Source organism: Lutra lutra, chromosome 9 (genome assembly GCF_902655055.1).
Source record: "Lutra lutra chromosome 9, mLutLut1.2, whole genome shotgun sequence".
NCBI classification, from domain to species: Eukaryota; Metazoa; Chordata; class Mammalia; order Carnivora; family Mustelidae; genus Lutra; species Lutra lutra.
Window position 1 is genome coordinate 16,096,479 of NC_062286.1, and position 20,143 is coordinate 16,116,621.

A 20,143-nucleotide genomic window follows, 5' to 3' on the forward strand; every position below is an offset into this window, starting at 1 on the left:
GCCGTCCAATTTTCCCAGCACCCTTTATTGAAGAGACTATCTTTTTTCCACTGTCTATTTTTTCCTGCTTTGTCGAAGATTATTTGATCATAGAGTTGAGGGTTCATATCAGGGCTCTCTACCCTGTTCCATTGGTCTATGTGTTTGCTTTTGTGCCAGGACCATACTATCTTGGTGATCACAGCTTTGTAGTAAAGCTTAAAATCAGTCAATGTGATGCCCCCAGCTTTGTTTTTCTTTTTCAACCTTTCCTTGGTGATTTGGGGTTTTTCTGGTTCCATACAAATTTTAGGATTATTTGTTCCAGCACTAATGATGTATCGTCTGTTGACTAACATAACACAATAAAAATTAAAAAAAAATAAAGCAGTGATTCTTAAATAGATGGTGATTTCAGCTCTGAGGGAAATCTGGCAATGTCTGGTGACATTTTGTTTTTCTTACAATTTGTGGAAGGGAGGGTGCTACTGATATCTACTGCGTAGAGGCCAGGGATGATGCTGAACATCTTATGATGCACAGGACAGCATCCACAACAACTAACTATCTGAAAACGTCAGCAGTGCCTACGTTGAGAAACTGTATCCTGCACAATGTTGTCCAAACCTAGCTAGCCCTTTCAAAAAGTCACCTGTTAGGCTTTTGAAAAATCCTTGTGTATGAGCCCTACCCCTGAGATTCTGATTAAGGCTGTATAAAGAGAATCCTGGGATCTGTGTTGTTCAAGAGCTTTCCAAGTGATTCTTCTGCTTGGCCAGATCCAAGAAATATTGTGTGAAAGTAGACTGACTCTCAGCTCTTAATTCAGATGAAAATCACCTGGTAATCATTAGCAGTACTCCCAGAATAGATTAATGGCTCCAAGGCCATTACCCCTCCTGTTTAATTTCTTTAATTACCTATCTCTCAATTAATGGGGTCATTAAGCACTTAAGACTTGCCTTAATTTCCTTCCTTTAAAAAAAAAACTTTCATTCTGTGTAAACCCAGTTTGCAAATGATTACATCTTGTTAATTATTGTACACTTTCTGTTTACAAACAGAACAAATGACCTAGAAAATGTCTGGCAGCTGTCTTCGTTTGCTGGTGTTTAATGGGAAATGGCTGAGCAGACAGGCACACTGACCCTATTGGTGGTCTGGCACAGATCATTGCCCAGTGCTCCGGTACCAACTAACTAAATACGTGGAGGTGGGATTTCATTTTCAAGGGTCTGGAGTTGCGTATATTAAGGTTAATATAATTCTGCTGAACTTAGGAAATTATAAAATGAATTAATTTTAGCTTTAAGACTTTTTTTCTATTTTCTATCATTCTGTAATAAATGACTAAAAGGCAACAGTCCTTACTCTCTTTTTTTAAAAAAGTATTTTATTTATTTGTCAGAGAGTGAGCGAGCGAGCACAGGCAGGCAGAGGCAGAAGCAGGCTCTCTGTTGAGAAAGGAGCCCCACGTGGGACTCCATCCCAGGACACTAGGATCATGACCTGAGCTGAAGGCAACCACTATAACTGACTGAGCCACTCAGGCATCCCAGAAAATAGTCCTTTCTTTTCAACCTAAAAGGTAGTAATGAAACATGAGACCTAAACACATGTATCTGTAAGAATGAATGTTAAATATTCTAAGAGGGTACAAATTTGAAAGGAAGATATCCTTTTGGCTGGAGAGAATTGGGAGGTTTTCATGGAAGTAGCCCCAGCTTTGGCTTTCCCTTCACCCATTCAATATGTTTGCTGGTTCCCATCTTCTAGGTCCACCATATTAGGAGTCAGGGATAAGTGGGCACAATCCCCTTATTAATGGAATTTCATTTCCTGGAGGCTAATTAGTCAGCCAGCAATTATTTATTGTGTCTACTGAGCCAAGCCTACAGACGGGTGATAATGATTCCAACTGATCAGTGTTAAGATAGGGGAAGAACATGGTAGAGTTCCTTACAGGCTAGATTTTTATTGCACTGAATCCTCCTTTCTAAGCACAGACATATCTCTGACCTCACTTGCAAAGCTAGTATCACAGGGCGCTCACTCACCCTCAGTGATAATTTAATCATGCAGCTGTATCTGCTGACTTGCTGCCATTATCTATCTGGTGGATCACTAGGGTTGACCGGCATCCTTCAAGGGATCACTACAGAAGTGTCATTAAGAAACCGGTGACCTGATTCTCTGTTCATCCCTCTGAGGAAGTTTTCTGAGAGAACTAATAGGTATTGACTCTTGCTTATAAATCTGTGTCAATTGTGAAATTCTTCAGGAATATGATTACCCTATACTGCACTTTGGGGGGCCAAGTGGATAGTGTGGCTAGCTTTATTCAATTTCAAAGTGATGTTAAATTGTAAAACATTTTAAATATATCAAAAGTACAGAAAATAATATAACAGATACCTATATGTACTTCCCATAATGCCAAGAAGATCATAATAGTTTGCCCCCCCCCTTTTTTTTGCATTCAGTTCTGTCTCTGTTGTTTTCTCTGGGACATAAAGGAAATAAAACATTAAAGATATAGCTCAAGTTCCCCTGGTACCCCACCACCCATTCCTTCAGACTTTCTTCATGCCAGAGGAAACCAGTATCTTAAAGCTGATAAATGAGCATTCTAATTCTCATGTATTAAACGAGAATTTAAAATCTTAACGTGTAAGCATGCATAAACAATATATACTATTGTTTGCTTAGTGTTTACACAAATGTACAATATCGGACATAGACTTCTGCAGTTTATTTTAATTCAAAATTGTATTTTCAAGATATTTAGATGTATGTAGATTCAGTTCATTCATTTTCACTGCTGGACAGGAATCAATCCATTTCACCTTACCGGTAGTTCAGGTCTTTTCCCCCTATAACATTCTTTTTAAAGAAATAATTAACATATAATGTATTCTTTGCCCCGGGGGTGCAGGTCCATGAATCAGCAGGCTTACACATTTCACAGCACTCATCATAGCACATACCCTCCCCAATGTCCATAACCCAGCCACCTATCCCTACATTGACAGATATTTTAAATGTTAAACCAACTTTGCATTCCCAAGGTAAATCCCATGTAGCGTTTTCCCTTTATATATTTCTGGACTTGCTATGCTAATGTTTTGTTAAGGATTTTTTGCATTCATTTTTATGAAAGATTTTGGTTTGTAGTTGTTTTCTATTAGCTTTATCTGGTTTTGGTACTAGGGTAATGTTTACCTCAAAAACCAAATTGTGGGGGTGCCTGGGTGGATCAGTTGGTTAAGCGACTGCCTTCGGCTCAGGTCATGATCCTGGAGTCTCAGGATTGAGTCCCACATCAGGATCCCTGCTCTGCAGGGAGTCTGCTTCTCCAGCTGACCTCTCTCCTCTCATGCTCTCTCTCTCTCATTCTCTCTCTCTCTCAAATAAATAAATAAAATCTTTAAAAAAAACAACAACCAAATCGTGAAGCATATTGTCCTCTTCATGTTTTTGGAAAGATTTTACATAAGCCTGGCCTTATTTCTTAACTAAAATGTTGGTATCATCTACCACTGGAGACTTCTGGAACTAGACTTTTCTTTTGGGGTAAATTTCCATCTACAAATGCAACTTATTTAAATGGCCTGGGGCTAGCCAGCCTGTCACTTTCTCTTGAGTGACCTTTGTTGTTTTGTCTTTCAAAGAATTTGTCGATTTCATCTAAATGGCATAAACTCCTCATAATATTCTTTTATTTTAAAATATGTCGTATCTGTAGTGTTGTCCTCTCTATCCTTTTTTATTTGTGTCTTCCTTCTTTTATGTTTGATCAGTCTGACTGTTCAAGAGTCAGATTTGATCTGAGTTTTGTCACTTTTATTGTTCTTTGGTTTTATTTCACTGATTGTTCTTTGTTATTTATTTTCTATTTTATTGACTTCTCTGATGTTTATTATTTCCTTCCTAATGCCTATGAGTTTAATTCACTTAATTCACATTTTTATGATCTTAAAGTAAAATCTCATAACATTAAATTGAGAGCATTTAATAATATAAATTCCCCTTAAAGCATTACTGCGGCAGTGACTCATATACTTTGATAAGCTACTTTGTAATTTTCATTTAATTCAATGTATTTTCTAATTTCCCCTGTAATTTCTTCTTTAGTCCTCCGTTATTTAGAAATGTGTGTTTAATTTCCAAATACTTAGAGATTCCCCAAATATCTGTTGATTTCTAATTTAGTTCTACTCTGGTCATAACATTTATTCTTTTAAATTTATAGAGCCTTATTTTGTGGTCCAGAATATGGCTTATGTTGGCAAATGTTTTGTGTGCACTTGAAAAGATGATGCATTCCGCTGTTGGTAGGTGGAATTTTTATTAAATGGCAAATAGGTCAAGTTGATTGAGGATAATGGTCAGCTGTTATACCTTTACCAATTTTCTTTTCACTTTGTCTATTACTGTTAAAATCTCCAGCTAAAATTATGGATTTGTCCATTTGTCCCTTCACCTCCAATAGTTTTTGCTTCAGATATTTTGAAACTCTGTTATTATTTACATACACGCCGAAGAATGTTATGTCCTCTTAATAAACTGACCTTTATATCATTACGCAATTACCTTCTTTGTCATTAGGATTGTTCCTTGCTCTGAAATCTGGTTCCTCTCATATTCCTCTGCCACACTAGCTTTCTTTTGATTGTGTAGGCATAATACATATTTTTCTGTCATCATAATCAAGTCCACACTTTGCTTTTAACCTGTGTTTTTATGTTTGGGGGGAGTTTCTCTTAGACAACATATAATTGACTCTTGCTTTCTTATCCAATCTGACAACCTGTGCATTTAACTGAAATGTTTATAACATTTATACTCAACATGTTTATCAGTATGACTATGTTTATATCCACCATTTGCTGTTTGTTTCTTATGTTCCATATCTTTTGTTTTTCTCCCTATTTTCCTGTTTCTTTCTTCTATTTTCCTACTAATCTCAATTAGAATTTTCATGATGTGGTGATTAATTGCAAAAACATCTCTCATCTTTATGTCTTCCTGAATCACGCACTTTGCAAAATGACTCTGAAGATCAGGCCATCACAGGGAAGTGTTTATTTCTCTCCCCTTGAAACTCAGCTGTGCTTGTGATTTGCAAGGTATATGTATTTTATTCCTTCAGTTTCAATCTTTGTATATGGTGCTCCTTTGGTATGTATTTTGTAAGTCTCATATAACTGGATTTTATGGTATTTTATTCTTTAATATTGTCTATAGTTACAGTCTGTAACTTTACATTGCAAATTTCAAATAGATAAACCTATTTGTACTTCTATTTTCTTACTTTGTCTGAAGCTAATCAATATTATAGTCTCATGCCAAATAAGATGATTCTTTTAATTGATTTTAACTTCATTCTTATCTATGCCTCTCCTTTTCTAAATCATGTTGACATTGCCAACAATTTTAATTTTACATAATCATTAAATTTGTCAAACACATTTCTACTTTTATTTTGAGGAACACTCAATTACATATTATTTCACAGGTATATCATCAGTCATTATTTAAATTTATGCTAATTTTCAATTAGAGACCATTCTTTTCTTTCTCATTTTAATCCTTCTGATATCAGGAATTCTGGTGGCTAAAGTGAATCAAATCACAAGGCCAGCGAGTATTTAAGGGGAGGAGAAAGAAAATCCTCCACTCAGTAATAAAATCTGCAGTCATTTTGCATTTAATTCTTCTGTTATCTACCCCCCTTCAATTCATTAAGAAACACGTACTGAGTATCTGTGTGGAATACACTGTGTTAGGTGCAGGAGATGTCAGCTGTGGGTAAGATAGATACGATCCTGGTTCTTACCTAACCTACATTAGGTCTGTAGTCCATGTCACAAGGTCCCGTTAATTTGATGTTCTACATAATCTTGAATCTGACCCCTCTTCTCTATATTTCCTGCCTCTGCTCTAATTCAAGCCCTTATCATGTCTCTCATCTCTTACTGTGAAAACCCACTCTCCCCACGAATCCATTTCCCACAAAACGTGGTGATTTGATTTCATCACTCCTTAAACTTAGTTCCAGGGTGAAGTTGAAACTCTGTAGAATACCATGCTCTGTCCTCTGGAATCGAGTCCCTGCTACCCCTAAGTTGGATCTTTGAATAAGTTTCTCAATTTACTCTTGTTTGCCACTGACCTGATTTTAGTTCTCTATGCATTTCATGCTATGTTTCTCTTTTTTTGCCCTGGTCTATATTCTTCTGACATACCCCCATGGTCTCTGTCTCTGCCACACCAAATCCTCCACGTCCTTCAAAGCTTACTTCAGTGTCACCTCCTGGAGGGTAGAAGAAGGGGCAGAGTTGGCACTTCAGGAAACATTAAAAAGGACTTGAAAGCGATGAGGATGAAGCTGACTGCTAGACTGAGGAAAGGCTAAGTGGAAAGGAAAAGATACTGGGGCCATGATGGCAGGATGAAGCCTTGGCCTTGAAACAGGAACGGGACAGAGAGCCCCCAAGGAAGATAGGTAAAAGAAGATTGTGGGCTTGTATGGGAAGTTTTAGCCTTCTAGCTGTCCAGGAGGAGGCCGTGATGAGCCAGGGTGGTTTCGAGGAAATGGGAGCAGATATAGGGATGAAACAACGTCCATTTACAATTGTCCCACGTACCACATCTTGTGATATATACACCACATATTTGGAAAACATTTCAACAATATCATTTTTAACAGCCATGTAGTGATCAATTATATGACCCGAATCCCTTATTGATGGATCTTTACATCATTTTCTAGTTTATGTTATTTTAAGCAATTCTGTACTGAATGTCCCTGTAGCTAAATCTTTGCTCTCAACCACAGTAATCTCCTCAAATGAAATGACAGGGGGTAGGAGAGAGGTTGTGGGAAAGGGGAAAGCTAGAAAAAAAGATATTCACCATGGTGTTTCAAATTGTCCCCAATGAACACTTCAACTGCAAGTATATAGCATTGTATGAGCACTTCAACTGCTCCCCCATGTCCTCATTAACACTGGGTATTGTTTGAGAAAAAAGAAAAAGGGTCAGGTTTAATTGTATCTTAAGTTCTTTTAGAAGTGACAAAATGACCATAGATGTGAGTGAGGTCATCACTAAGTTCATGTTGCCTCCTGGTGGCATCTAAAAAAAACCAGACAACACCCAAACCCAGTCAAACTGAGCTATCTGAACAAGTCATCACTGTTAAATAAATTAGGGTAAAAGTAATAGAAAGTGGGTAGCAGAAACATAGAAAAAATGGACTTGACTCTAGGATACTGAAGGAAAAGGAAACAGAAAAAATGGACTTGACTCTAGGATATTGAAGGAAAAGGAAACTGGAGGAAAAGATTCTTACCCACAAATATTTCATATGGTATGAGTGCATGATGCAATCAGAGATGATTGGCTAAAATGGATGATAGAAAAAGAAAAACATTGAAATGGCTAGTTCTCAGGAGGGATTATGTGCGGCTTCCTTGAAGGGGAGATGGAGCTACTATGTTTTATGTATTTAACATCTGTTTCTTCTAGGACGGTGATGACAATAAAGATCGAAGACATTGAGAGACTTGCCCAGTGCCATACTCTTCTAGAGTTACTGTATCTCTTAACAGTAGTTATCTACTCTGGGTCTTAGATTGGTTTGGTAAAGCAGTCCAAGCAGGGTCATTTTTCCTTTTGTATTGTTCCTGTGTGCAAGACACCATGTCCCTATTAGAGATGAGGGAGGAAAGGAAAAGGGAGAGCTGTAAATGCAGATGACACAGATGTGGCCCTAAAAGGGCTTGCTAATCTACTTCTGTTTCTAGAGTTCCATCCTCTGCTCTGAGCACGTGTTCTGGCTAATCACATCCACTCCTGGAATTGCAAATACCGCCTGCATCTGGTGCATTTGCCCATTAAATCTTTCACGCAAGGTTCACTGAGGAAAAGCAACATGCTCAGCAATGTGTTTGCTTCTGTACGAATTGATGTTGTAGGATACACAGACATTAAATAGTTACATGAATGAATATATGTTTACATATAATGATAAGCAAAGGAAGAAGTCCAGGTTGCTATGAGAAACTAAAACTTGGTGTTTGTGGTTCTTAAAACTTATTGCTCTTGCATTCTTAATCCTCTCATATCTACAATGATTGACTGAGGACTTGGCTAGATTCTTCCATCTTCTTCTTTTTGTTGTTGGTGCCAAAATTGGGGGCAGTTGACTTGAAAAAAAATTTCCTTCCCAGCCTTCAGAATTGTCTACATTCTGAATTTCTGGGCAGTTTAGCAAAAAGGCCTTATCATAAATTACCAAATTATGTATGTAATTCTTTCATTTAGCTGTGACTTAGCAGATATAAATTAGAAAATATATTGTTAATTTCCACATTCCTTTTCAAAGCTTTTTTCTTCTTGTTCATTGAGGTATAACATATATAAAGGGTACTCATCTGAAGTATGCAGATCAATGAACTTTTAACATGAGATACTTTGGTAATATTTATCATTACTTATTTGATAACATTTATTTTTTATAATGTGTTAGTTTCTATAAAACCCTGGAGTTGAAGATTTGGTGAAGTTAATATGTGAAAAGTTCCCACATATAGCCAAATTGTTTAGCCTAATCTGATTAATTTTCCAACAGAACAAGTCTGACTTAAGTTTTCATTTCAAATCAACATATTAATAAACATCACTATGATAACCATCTTATTTTGTAATTCTAATTCTAAGATAGATTGCTAAATAAGGAAAAGATTCTTGCCATGAGTTTGTAGCCTGGTTGAAATAAAGCATCTCTGCTTTAAAAGTTCTTACATTTTTGGGTTGGGTTTGCTCCAATAGAACTCTCCCTTGGGAACACCGTATTTTTAAAAAATGTCAAAGAGACGAAAGAAAAATATGAAAGTTGTTCTTAATATTAGCTAGGCTTGTCAGATAAAATACAGGATGCAGAGTTAAGTTTGAATTTCAGAGACCAATAATTTTTCAGTGTTTTAGTATATCCGGTAATCCATATACTGAAAAAAATTTTGTTAGTGGAAATTCAAATGAAACTAGGTTTCTGTGTTTTTACTTGCTTAATCTGGCAACTCTACCCTTATTTGACTCCATGTTATGTCTAATTATTAACAACTGAACAGGCACCAAAACACTCCATTTCTAATGCTTTGCCTTTCAGAAAAAATTGAATAATACAGAGAAAGCACAACTAAAAGTTTCGCTGATGTTAATATTTTGAACTGCTATTTGTTTGGTGTTTGAGGGGAATTTATATGCCAGGGCCAGACCAAGCACAATGGTAAATAAAGGTAATATAGACATACCTTTATTTTATAAGGTGATGAAAGGGAAGGAGATAAGAAGAACTATCTGCTTCAGGCTTGAAGGTAGCTTGTTTCTCAGGCAGATCAGTATTAAGGGAAGACGACACATAAAAGGTGAGGATCTGGGGGCTCCTGGGTGGCTCAGTGGGTTAGGCCTCTGCCTTTGGCTCAGGTCATGATCTCAGGGTCCTGGGATTGAGCCCTGCATGGGGCTCTCAGCTCAGTGGGGAGCCTGCTTTCCCCCCACTCTCTCTATCTGCCTCTCTGCCTACTTGTGATCTCTTTCTCTCTGTCAAATAAATAAATAAAATCTTAAAAAAAAAAGGTAAGGCTCTGGAGATTGAATCCTTTAAAATTATTATGCCAGTGCCTTTTTGGAAGTCTTTGGGTATTTTTTTGGACGTAATTAATTAATTAATTAATTTGAGAGAAAGAGAGAGAGAGAGCACACACGCAGGGGGAGAGGCAGGTAGAGGGAAAAGCAGGCTCCCCGTTGAGCAGAGAGCCCGATGCAGGGCTCAATCCCAGGACCCTGGGATCATGACCTGAGCTGAAGGCAGATATGCTTAACCAGCTGAACCACCCAGGTGCCCCTCTTTGGGTGTTTTTCTAAGTGCAGGGTAATCCAGTTTGATGACTACTGACCCAGACTCTAGGGAAGTCTTCTTAGAGGAAATGGCATTTAAACTGGGAAATGAAGGATGAGTAGGAGCAAGGTAAATACAAGGGGCAGATGATCTGTCAGATATTCAAGAAATTCCTCCCAGCAGATAAGTTAGAAGGGAGGTGACAATTGAAGTTAATATGCCCCCAGGTCTTTGTATTGTTTATTAGGAGGGTAATGACATTGATTAACTTCAGAATTCCTTCCATTAATAAGTGTTACAAATAGTAGGGTGATCTCTAAGAGATGGTAACAGAGTGAATAACTTCCCAAGTGGTAGAGAAGAAAGTGGCTGGTGGGGGTGAAGTAGAGAAGGAGAAGGTAATTTTTTTTTCAATCAGTCTCAAAGAAAACAATAATGGAGAAACCTAGAAAACGTATCAAAATCTTAACACCTAAAATGGTAGGAATGAATCTCAAAAATTAGAAATCACAAGGTCAATAGACCAAAGGTAAAAAGAACCTACTACGTCTGAATAAACAAACATTAAACAAACAAAAAAATGAGCTACATTGAGCTACATCTTATTTACAAGAGACACTTATAAAGACACAGAAGGTTAATAGAAAAAGAACAGAAAAAGATAAACAAAGGCAAATACCGACTAAATGAAAGCTGGCATGGCTAAATCAATACCACGCAAAATAGACTTTAAGACAAAAACTTTTTTTGGACTTGAAGAAGATTATTACAAATTGATTAAATAAGCAAACTCATCAAAAGAAGCTTAAACTTTTATGTACTTTATAAAATATAGTCAAAATATAGAAAGAAAAAATTGGCAGATTTACAAGAAGCTGACAAAAATCACTTTCTGTACCTGATACTTGGAAAAAATTAACAACTTGTTGTCATGGATAGATGTTTACAAAAAGACCAGGGGCTCCTGGGTGGCTCAGTGGGTTAGGGCCTCTGCCTTCAGCTTGGGTCGTGGTCTCAGGATCCTAGGATCGAGCCCCGAGTCGGGCTCTCTGCTGGGTGGGGAGCCTGCTTCCCCCTGCTCCCCGCCCCCCTGCCTGCCTCTCTGCCTACTTGTGATCTCTGTCAAATAAATAAATAAAATCTTAAAAAAAAAAAAGACCAGACACTAGGCGATGAGGCAAGTGTCAAGAAATTTGAAGTGATCAGTATTATACAGACCATATTCTCTGACCACAATGCAATTAATACAAGTTATAAATGAATAGAAAGAAGACAACAATATACTTCTCGTATCTGGAAATAAAAATGATCTTTGGCCCACAGACTACAAAATAAATCTCAATAGGAATTAGAAAAATTTAAAACTGAATTATAATGAAATAAGCCATAAAAACTTAAGGGATACAACTAAAGCAATTGTTAAAGGAAAATTATATAGTTTAAGTACTTTTTTTTTTTTTTTTTTTTTAGGAAATGAGAGGTTAAAAATAAAGATAGTAGAGACGCCTGGGTGGCTCAGTTAAGCATTGGACTCAATCTGAGCTCAGGTCCTGATCTCAGGGTCATGAGTTCAGGCCCTGAGTACACGTGATGCTTTCTTAAATAAATAAATAAATAAAGACAGTAAACATTCAACGCAAGAAGCTATGATAAATAATAAAACAAACTCAAAGAAATTTTTTAAAAGGAAAGGATACAGATATAGAAAAGAGAAATGAACTAGAGAACAATTAGAATAAGAAAAACCAGTAAAGAAGATTAATCAGATCTGTCAAGAAAAAGTGAGAAGATATAAATAAACAAATACAGAATAAAGGAGGAAATGGTCACAGACACAGATTTTTACTTTATTATTCCTTTTTCTATCTCTTTTTAAAAAGTTTTTATTTTAATGCCAGTTAGCATAGGGTTATATTAGTTTCAGGTGTACAATATAGTGACTCAACACTTCCATACATCACCCTGCCCTCATCACAAGTTCACTCCTTAATTCCTGTCACCTATTTAACCCATACCCCCTCACCTCCCCTCTGGTAACCATCAGTTCTTTATAGTTAAGAGTCTGTTTCTTGGTTTGACTCTCTTTTTCCCCTCACTTGTTTGCTTTGTTTCTTAAATTCCACATAGGAGTGAAATTATATGGTATTTGTTTTTTTCTGACTGACTTATTTCACTTAATACTCTAGCTCCAGCCATGTCGTTGCAAATGGCAAGATTTCATTCTTTTTTTTTATGTGATATCTCATTTTTTAAATTAACATATAATGTACTATTTGCCCAAGGGGTACAGGTCTGTGGATCATCAGTCTTAAAACACAATTCACAGCACTCATCATAGCACATACCCTTCCCGATGTTCATAACTCAGCCACCCTGTCCCTACCCCCACCCCAGCAACCCTCAGTTTGTTTCCTGAGATTAAGAGTCTCTTATGGTTTGTCTCCCTCCCAATCCCACCTTGTTTCATTTTTTCCCTCCCTACCCCCCAAGGTCCCCCACCCCCTCTTTCAAATGGCTCAGTAATATCCACATCTTATTTATCCATTCATCAATCAATGGACACTGAGGCTACTTTCACATCTCAGCTATTTAAATAATGCTGCTATAAACATAAGGGTACATGTATCTCTTCGAATTAGGGCTTTTGTATTCTTTAGGTAAATAACCCAGTAGTGCTTTAACTTTTGAGGAACCTCCATATTGTTTTCCAGAGTGGCGGCACCAGTTTACATTCCCACCAGCAGTGCAAGATGGTTTCTTTTTCTTCACATCCTTGGCAACACCTGTTGTTTCTTGTGTTGTTGATTTTAGCCATTCTAACAGGTGTGAAGTGATGACCTCATTGTAGTTTTGATTTACATTTTCCTGATATAAGGGATGATGAGCTGTTTTTCACGTGTCTGTTGGCCAGATGTATGTCTTTGGAGAAATGATAGACACAAAAAGATTTTAAAATCTTTTTAAAGGGGAGCTTTAAAAAGCTCTTTGGGGAGCTGGGGTGGCTCAGTGGGTTAAAGCGTCTGCCTTTGGCTCAGGTCATGATCCCAGGGTCCTGGGATGGAGCCCTGCATCGGGCTCTCTGCTCAGCAGGGAGCCTGCCCCCCACCCCCACCTGTCTACTTGTGATCTCTGCCTGCCAAATAAATAAATAAAATCTTAAAAAATTAAAATAATATGCTTGTATTATTAAGACTACACATTAGAAAATTAGAAAATTAGAAAACCTAGGGAAGTGGATAAATTGATAGAAAAAATAAAATGACAAAATTCATTCAAGGGATTGAAAACTTGACTAGATCTGCATGAAAGAAATTATAAGGAAGTCAAAGATTTTGTCTTCCTCCAAATACCTGTATCTAGATGACTTTACAGCTCAGTTCCTATTCTTTCAAGGAACCGTTAATTATTGTGTAATAGAAAGTGCTACAGAATATAGAAAAATAGGGGTGCCTGGGTGGCTCAGTGGGTTAAAGCCTCTGCCTTTGGCTCAGGTCATGATCCCGGGGTCCTGGGATCGACCCCCACATCGGGCTCTCTGCTCAGTGGGGAGCCTGCTTCCTCCTCTCTCTCTGCCTGCCTCTCTGCCGATTTGTGATCTCTGTCTGTCAAATAAATAAATAAAATCTTAAAAAAAAAAGAATATAGAAAAATAGTGAGAGTTGTGCAACTCATTTTATGCAGCTAGAATAATTTTCTAAATTAAGGTTTTCTTTTGAAATAATTTCAAATTTGCAGAAAAGGTACAAGAGTAGAAAGAACACGTCACCGCCAATAATTTGAAAGTATATTGCTGACATCATACCCAACACCCCCAATACTTTAGTGTTTATTTACTACAAGCAAGGACTTTCCCCTGCATAACCCCAATACATTTATTAAGATCAGGAAATTAACATCGTAAGTTACTAGTATCTAACCGGAGATCCAATTCAAGTCTCTCCAAAACAGAAAAACAGAATTAAATGCAATAATATATCTAAGTATGTAACAGGTGCTCAATAACTGACCATTACTTTAACTAATCTGTAAATTCATTAGGGGTTCCTGGGTTTCTATCTTGGGCGTCCACGCGGTGGGTAAAGTCTGTCAGGTTGTACTCGTGGAGCTTGGAGCTCAGATTGGACTTTGCCCTCCCGGTGCCCCACGCAGCCTCCGCCCTCGCCCCAGGGCAGGAGGAACTGTGCCCACCCGTGAACCTCCCACTCCTCGCGAAGCCGCCAAGCTCTGCGCATGCACCCTGGGGCATAAAAGGCGGGGGTGGGGTTGGGGGTGGGGGAAGCGAGGAACCAAGTCTTAAGTTTGCTGCCATCTTGAGCGCCAATACTCTTCTAAAAGCTTCGAGAAGAACGGCCTGGCCAGCGCTTCTCGGTAAGTCTGTATTTTCTGTCAGCTTGCTCTGGGCTGTATTGTTTTCTGTCCCCCACTTCCCCCACCTTTGTCCCTTGAACCGTCGTGGCTTCGGTCCCAGAGGAGTGGGCACCAGCCCTCTGCCCCATTGTGGGGGCATCCGCGCAGCCCGGCTGTCCTCTCTGCCCGCTAACGGCGTCGTGGGTACCAGTAGTCCTGCCCCCAGTAGCATCGTTTTCGGGGAGCATATGGCTCAGGGTCGCCTCAGGGAAGGCTGAGACTATGGCCAGGTGTTTTACTTGTGGAGCTGGAAAGATAGAGACGACGCAAGCGCTCTTCTGAGGAAACTTATTTTTGTTGAGTCACGTAACTGTTGTGATACTTTAATACACCTTCAGAAGTAATTTTTTGCCTTTCGGAATTCTGAAGAAATGGAAACGCTTTGCGGCGTGTCCCCTCAACTGGAAGGCCAGGTTAATCCCTCGTCTCCGCTTCCACGCGGCCCCTTCTTGACGCCGTCAGCCGTGTGCATACAGCCACATGTTTATGGACGCGTGGGGGGTATCCTGTTAGTTTTCTCCACACCTTACTCTGACCCCTTCCCTGCCCCCCAACGCTACAGGGTTCCTGAGACCTATTCATCAGAGCCAATGAAAGTAGATTTATTGTTGTTTTTTGTTTTTTGTTTTTTTGTTTTGTTTTGCTTGTTTTTGTGATTGAAAGAATAAAAGAGGTCTTCTGTAACCTGCTCCACCATTAGTATATATTTAGGTAGTGTGCTAGGTGTCTTCTATAGCTTTACTGAACTATAATTGAGGAAAAACGAATTGCAGGTAAATGTGCAATTCGATGACATTTGAAACATACACACAGAAATCACTGTAATCAAGATAATAAACCTACCCCGTCACACCCAAAAGTTTGTTGTGGTCCCTCTCCAGGCAACACTGATCCACGCTCTGTTCACTGTAGATTAGTGTGCATTTTCTAGAATTTCATATAAATGAAACACAGTATACATTCTCCTAGCCTTCACTCAATAATTATTTTGGGATTCATCTGTGTTGTGTGTGTGTCAATATGTTGTCTCTTTTATTGTGTGTGTGTGTGTGCGTAGAAAGCATCTTTTTAACAATTTACATTAGCCAACCTATCAGTTTCAGATGTAGAGTACTTTGTCCCTTTTTTATTGCTGATCACTTTCTATTTATGACCTACAATCATTATGCGGTTCCAACTCCGTAAGAGACAAACTGTTGTGACTCAGATTTGAGTATTTTGTAGTCCTTTTCTCAAGAGTGAGTGAAGCAAGCTTGATATTTCAAGGAAAAATGTCAGTATTTATTGATGACAAAATTCACACTTTAAAGCCAAAATTATAAAGTTGGAAAACTTGTGCCTATCACTGCAGGCTTTAGAGCTTCCCAATTCTTAAGTTGTCTGAGGTTGGTTGTTATATTTGATTTTTGAGATGTTTGGGTAATGCAGCAGGTCGGTTTAAGGAAGTTCTGCATAATTCTGAATCAATATTTTCAAGCAGATCAATGTAGTACCTAAAATCGTTCAGATTTAAAAATTCCATTCAAAGCTCAAGATGAAAGGATTTTAAGGTCCGAATACAAAAAATTTACTTATAGGGCTTAGTAGTTCCGTATTGTAAATAATGTCTAAGAAACCACCTCTCATTGAGTTTTTATAACTATCAGACAGTATCTTCAGTTCTATGAAAATGCTATTAAAATGCTACTCTTCTCTAATTATATGTGTGTGGCCCGATTTTATTCAGATACTTTACCCCAAAAAAGCCTATCGCAACACATTGTAGGGGCAGCTCAGAGAATCCAGCTATTTTCTGTTAAGCAGACATTGGGATTTGCAGAAATTGTAAAACCATGTTCCTCTTCTCACTATTTTTTTGGTTTTGAAAAATATCTTTAATGAAAACATTTAATGAATTATGATTTTAAAATATTTTAAAAATGTTTTTCTAATATGGTAAACATTGACAGAAGCTATATAAACAGTGTTTGGTGTCTGTCTTGGCTTGGGCTGCTCTGACAAAATGCCTTACACTGAATGGCCCATAATCAACAAATTTATTTCGCAAAATCCTGCGTGGTGGGAAGTCCAAGATCAACGTGTTAGCAGATCTGGTGAGAGCCTACTTCCTGGCTTATAGATCATAGATGTCTGTGTTCTCCTGGTATCCCTGTATGGCAGAGTAGAAGTTCTCTTGTGATTCCTGTGTGGGTACTAATCTCATTCCCGAGGGCTCCATCCTCATGCTCTCATTTAATCCTAAAGAACCTCCCAAATCCCCCCTTCTAATACCAGCACATTGGGAGATAGTTTCAATGTATGACTTTGGCGGGGCACAAAAATAGCCCATAACAAGGTCCTCATTAAGTTTTTCAGAGCACAAGGGTCCTAAGACCAGATATTTAAGAATCACTGGTTCAATAGAATTTTTTTTGTGTGTTGGAGCAAGAGAGGTTGGGGAGGGGTCCAGAGACTACTAAATTAGGAGAAGGTTGCAGTTTAAATTGAATGGTCAGGGAATGCTTCAGCTAAACAGAAACCTCTGACAAAAACTTGAAGGCTGTAAGGAAGCAAACTGTACCTGAAGGGCAATAGGCCCCAAACCCAGATCCAAAACCCAGATGTTCAAGGAATAGAAAGCACTGTAGCTGTGGCATAACGAGGATAGTACGAATAAGGTAACAGAAAAATGTGTGTGTGGTGGTGGTAGGAGTCCTAGTGGTAATGGTTAGATCCTCTAGGACTTCCTAAACCACTGTAGTGGCTTTAGTTTTCACTCTGAGTAATTAGGAGCTACTGATGTTTTTGTAGTGTATGCTGTGTCTTCTATTTTAAAAAGGTCCTTATTGTTAGAATAGTCAAGGAATGGTGGGGTTAAGGATAGAAGCAGGAAGACAAGAGTCTCATGTTATAGAAGACAGAGGAAGGTGGTTTGGGTCAGGGATGTATCAGCAGAGATGGAAGAAAGCATCAGAATTTTTATGTGCTGAGGATAAACCCAGTAGGATTTCCTGGTGGATTGTGTGTAGGATACAAAAAAGTGGAGTCAGGTATGATTGAAGATACTTGGCCTGAACAAATCTTGTATGTGGTAGATAATACTGATTTTAATTTTGTTCATTTCTTTTCCATATATATATATATATATATATATATATATATATATATATATATATTTTTAAATTTCTTTTCAGCATAACAGAATTCATTGTTTATGCACCACACCCAGTGCTCCATGCAATACGTGCCCTCCATAATACCCACCACCTGGCTCCCCCATCCTTCCACCCCCTTCCCCCCACCCCGCCCCTTCAAAACCCTCAGATTGTTTTTCAGAGTCCATAGTCTCTCCCTATATTCTTATACACTAACTTTTTTGTAGCCTCTTCCCATCTCTTGAAAGCTTTCTTTAGCAAAAATATTTCCTCTTTAAATCATAAACGATGAATTCTGGAATACTGAAAAGAAATTTAAAAAATAAAAATTAACTATCTTTTAGATAGTTAAAAAATTAGTTCTTTTATCTGCTTGGTATTTTTGTTTTCAGCAAAGCAGTGTTTCTTAGCCTTCACCTATTGACATTTTGGTCTGGATGAAGGAACAAAAGTTGTTGTTGGGACGGGCAGGCTTTTCTGTACACTCTGTGATATTTAGCAACATCTCTGGCCTCTACCTGCTGCATGCCAGTAGCTACTCTTGCCTGGCCCAGTTATGACAAGCAAATATATCTGTAGACATTGCCAGATGTTCCCTATGGGGCAAGAAGGCCCTTGGATGAGGAATGTTAAATGGAAGCTCTGGGTTTAAAATATGCAGATTAAAAAATAAACCGTTGTATTTCGCTGAATTGGTGTCCTCAAAGACCTGAATCTAGAAATCAACTGAATAGAGAAGAAAGGAGAAGGCAAACCAGGGCACCCACAGATGCTTAATTTGATCAGTCTTTTGGAACATGGTAACCTTGCCAGAGTATCTACTAGTCAGCTTTATAAGAACTATGTTAAATTTTGGAAAAAGGGAGAATTCATAAATGGATTCTGTTCTGTAAGGTGCTTCCCCCATTTTTGTTCGTAGGTCCATTTTGAGTTGTATTTTCCGCTTTTAGTGCTTGTCCGTAATTATGTGGTTTAGTTGAAAGAGCAGTGTGAAACAGTGCGAGTAAGTACATAGAGAACTGGACTGAATAAAACCTAAATTCAAGCTCTTTAATCTTTTATCTTCAGTTCTTTGGTCTGAAAAGTAACAGTCTTATTGTGGACATCAGTTAAACTAATGTACTGAAGGCCTCTTTAAAAACAGTAGTGTTGGGGTGCCTGGGTGGCTCAGTGGGTTAAAGCCTCTGCCTTCAGCTCAGGTCATGATCCCAGGGTCCTGGGATTGAGCCCCACATCGAGCCCACATCGGGCTCTGTGCTCAGCAGGGAGCCTGCTTCCTCCTCTCTCTCTCTCTCTCTGCCTGCCTCTCTGCCTACTTGTGATCTCTGTCAGTCAAATAAATAAATAAAAAATCTTAAAAAAAAAAACCCAGTAGTGTTCTAAGGAGCTGTTCATATAAGGAAGGACATTTACACTTCTATGAGAGAACTTAAAACTTTAAAATTTAAAGTCACATATATGGATCAACTACATTTCTATTGTATCCCGCTGGTCTAGACGTACTAGATATGAACTCATGGACAGTTGCCAAAAAGGTAAGAGAACCTATGTTCTATGTATATTCTATAGAATCAGAGAATTTTAGTGCGGGAAGGGCTTTCCGTATCTATTCTTAGAGTGGCCATAGTTGAATGCTAACCTTAGGAAAGCTGTGATGCTGTGAATTTTTATTCAAATTTAATTCAGAAGTTTGAAATTTTGGTTTGAATTTAATCTTAAAAGTCTTTTTTAAAATTCAAGTAGGATAAATTTAAAAGAAGAGATAAGTACTAATTATTGTCCTCAGATTTATTATTAAGTTGTGGTTTTATCTTTATTTGAATCTGTATTTGATCATATAAAATTATGGAACTATTACATATGTCTGAGCCTAATTTTCTTACTACTACTACTACTATACTCTCCAACACAGTAATAAGGAAAATTTTATGTTGAAGACTGTGTTAATCAGAATAGTCTTGTATTCTCATTTACTCATTTTATAATACTATCAATTTATGAAATTATTAGAATACCACCTTGAATCCCAATTTATAGAGGTTTTATGTTTTCTATTTCTGCATCTTCTATTAGGTTAAGAAGGATTTTTGCTGCTATTGTTGCCAAAAAAAGTTTAAGAAACTCTAGTTCAACCATCTCATTTTACAAATTTAGAATCTGATTGTAAGAAACCATTCCCCAAATCTCATACAATTGAATCTCCAGTAAAACTCCTTTCCTGATGTCTTAATCTTGTGTATGCAAAGTGCTTCCATGAATATGGTAATAGTCTAAAGAATAGAATATTGAATAAAAGTTGTTTGATCTAGAATATCTTGATTTTAAATTAGGTCTTTAAATGTCCATTGTATAAAACCACTGTTTAAGAACATGTTTGGTTTTTTGTTTTAATTTTTTCTAGTTAACATAGTGTAATACTGGTTTCAGCAGTAGAATTTAGTGATTCATCACTTACATATAATACTCAGTGCTCAACACAACCATGCCCATCACTCATTTAACCCATTCCCCTGCCTACCTCCCCTACAGAAACTGTTTTCTTTCTTTTCTTTTTTTTTAAATTTCTTTTCAGCGTAACAGAATTCATTGTTTTTGCACCACACCCAGTGCTCCATGCAATCCGTGCCCTCTCTAATACCCACCACCTAGTTCCCCCAACCTCCCACCCCCCACCTCTTCAAACCCTTCAGATTGTTTTTCAGAGTCCATAGTCTCT

General features: G+C 37.9%; 1 protein-coding gene across 1 annotated transcript in view; it reads left to right on the forward strand.

The window, feature by feature from the left end:
• Positions 1 to 14,176: 14,176 nt before the first annotated feature.
• The window catches only part of TDRD15 (tudor domain containing 15), a 36,459-nt gene continuing 30,492 nt past the window's right edge, over positions 14,177 to 20,143 (forward strand). Inside the window, exon 1 of the mRNA XM_047743620.1 lies at positions 14,177 to 14,254. The gene's annotated coding sequence lies outside the window, so the exon portion shown is untranslated. The remainder of the gene's footprint in view (positions 14,255 to 20,143) is intronic.